Below are 3,254 nucleotides of genomic sequence, written 5' to 3' on the forward strand. Positions count from 1 at the left end.
GCGCTGTTTTTCCCTAGCATAAGAGCATAGTAAGATCTTTGCCTGAAACACAATCTGAAATTTATTTGGGGTTGCAAAAAGGTTTGGTTTGCTTATTTGTAAACTCATGCTCTGTTTGCTTCTTGCCAAATACAGTGTAAAACCAGCTTCTTTTTGGTGGTAACATCTAGTGTGTACTGGAATCTTGAGCAGCAGGATTCCATTGAAATTGAATGCAACAATGAAAAAGAGAAATGTTAACCACAGTTATGTTTTTGGAAATCCAGAAAGGCATAGCTTGGTGCTTATTTCAAACAAACATTTAGTTTAGTTCTTTTCTGTACCGTAACAATTTAGGTACTCTGTTTATACTGATAGATCCTCTCCTGTGCCAACTTTCATCTTCTGTTATAACTTCATGATTCTTTTTGTCGAACTTGTCTTTGGTTCTGGTCATAGGCATCAGTTTGGTCATTTGAGGATGTCCAAAACTCCCTGGGCTAGCTACAGAACAGCAGTGAGGATGAGTTTCAAAATAATTTGCTTTTCTGTCATTTCCCATTCCTGATTTGTCCCTTTATTTACTCTGAAGTGTTAAATTGCTGCTGAAACAGCAGTGATATCCCAGTTAGAGAAGGGCAGTGTTCATAAATTGGGGTGGCAGAGTTGCTCACAAGCTGAGTCCACAAGACGATTCCTGGATGGGGCCACAGTCTGAGAATTATTTTATGCTCCTTGAGGTTGAAAGGCGATATATATAATTTAGGATGGGAAATGGATATCATAAACAAAACAGTCTTGTACATTGTAAAGATCTGGGGAGGGAGTCCCATAAACACCTGTTTCAGTCTGTGATGACAGCTGGTAGGGCTTTTGGGGTCAGGCTTCCCTCTGCAGCTGTGCTTGCATTCTCAGAGGAGAAACCAACCTCTTTTCACTTCCTTAAGAAATTACTCTCCCTGACTGTGGAGCAGAAATCAGAAACCATATATACCACAAAATATGTGTTTAAGAAGGAGAGAGACTAACGGGATCTGCAAAACAGCATAACATGATCAGACTCACATCTGGAAAAGAGCATAAAATAACTTGTACTGTCAGGAAGATTTTTCATTTTCCATATGTTATTTCAACTTCTAGGCAGTGTGAGGAAGGAGATATTTATTTATTTGACAGATTGCACAATTTAGTCCAGAGTTTGAGATGCCATTTTTTGCAATATTGTCAAAGGGAGTACAAAAGCTTAGAATGTTTCACATGTAAACAGTTTACATAAACACATTCTGAAATAAACATACTTGTTATCATGTAGCGTGACCAGTAACGCTTCTGAAGCTTTGTTTTAAACACTCATTAAATAACCAAAGGCATTCATACTAGAAAAATACAGTTTATTCATCCTTCTCTTTCTGTAATACTTCTGTAAAGTTGATGTGTAACCTGAAATCTTTATTTAACATATAATATATACTTTTTGAGTGTATAAGAACCTGAAGAATCTGATTGCAAGTACTGAATCAGCACATAAATCCACGTTGTAGATTTATTCACTCTTGCACATGTGAGTGTTTCAGAAATTCAGTTTTAAGGACTTGACAATTACTGTAGATCTCTGCTGGGACTCCACAAAATTCAGGGGAACTTGTATAATCTATCCTACAAAAAGAAACAGGTTTTGTAGTGAACAATATAGGGTAGCAAAACCACATCTATGCGAAAGAGGTCACCATGTTAGAGCCTTCTCCTACTTGGCCAGAAGAAGAAACTATTCCAATATGAAGTATATTTCAGACCATCTGTGATAGATACCAAAGCTCTGTAATGCTGTTGATGAAAACATCACACTCCTTTCTCTATAGAATTAAATTTGTGAAACTCGTGAGTTTAGATAAGCCCTGTGTTACAGTACTCTGGCCCTGAGAGCATTTCAAACCATATTTAGACATCCTCAGTTCAGCTGAAGCCCTCATGCCCATTTTACCCTTTCTGGCCTCTGGTGGATCCATCCTCTGTGCTGTCACTTTTCAAAGGCCTTCAGAAGTACCCAGCTTTCTCCTTTGACTAGACACAAGGACTTAAATGCAGTGCAGACAGTCCAAATGTGGTGGTTTTGATTTCTTTTTCACCATAGGGAACAGGACTTTATTTTTCTACTCTGAAAGGAAGCACAGGGTATGTATAAAGATACAGGCAATTATCTGAATATATATATCTACAACTAAGTTTTTCTTACTTCTCCAAGTTGTGGCTGAAAAAGATGTATCACAGTTTGTCATTGTGCCTTCATTTTTGATAACCTACATTTGTACACAAACACATCTTAAAGGTTTTAAACTTTGATGAGTAAATTGAGCAAAGTCTGCAGAGTTTGATTTAAAATCTTCTCTGTGAACAGGAAGAGATAGGTATGGGTCCTGGGCAACGTGGCTTTATTTTGTTTTAAAACTGGTAAACAAACCATTTTCATGTGAGAAGCTGAGCAATGAAATTTTGGGCTCTTTGTTGGGTTTTTTTGCTACATTGTTTGATTTTATTTTTGTGATGAACATCTGGATAATTTTCAACAAAGGAAGTAAAAATAGTAGTAGGGGCAGTTTGCTAACTCCTAAATAGCTCTTGGCAATTATACTTGCACTTGTGCCCAGACTGGCAGCAATGTCAGGGCCCAATACAGCTCTCCTCCCACAGGGAGCAGTCTGTATTTTGTCAGCAGCCACAAAAAGAGCCCCTCATGGTGAGCCAGAGCTGTGACCTGTCTTTGACTGTCATCCAGGCAAGTGAAATAATGACACTGACAATCACATTATCAAGGCACATCTGAGCTAATACCTTAATTATACAACTTCTTTGAGTTATTTTTGCATTCTTTCCTCAGGCTTATGGAAGTTAGGGCTATATTATAAGGGTTTTTTTTTTTCTGGTTAGGGCTGTGTCCTCTAGTCTTACGAAGAAATGGTGCTGTTCACCAGTAAAGTATTTGACTGTGAACACCTGTCTTTGCTTCACATTTCTACACTTTCCTTCACACCGGTTTCAGGCGAAGACACTGAATTTGTTCACATAAGGAAAAGCTGTTCTTGAGGTCTTATTCGTCAATATTTCGATGTGTGGGTGCTTTTTCCAATACAAGAATGTCTTCCTCCAATTTAATGTGACATTTCAGCAAAGACATCATGCTTCGATAAAAGCTGATGTTCACATGGTTACATTCTCATCCAGACAAGCCCTTAGTATTTCTAAGAGACAAGCAGAGTTAAGGAGTGTTTTCCGAGCAG

The sequence above is a fragment of the Acanthisitta chloris genome, unplaced genomic scaffold, assembly GCF_000695815.1.
Source record: "Acanthisitta chloris isolate BGI_N310 unplaced genomic scaffold, ASM69581v1 scaffold44035, whole genome shotgun sequence".
Classification (NCBI taxonomy): domain Eukaryota; kingdom Metazoa; phylum Chordata; class Aves; order Passeriformes; family Acanthisittidae; genus Acanthisitta; species Acanthisitta chloris.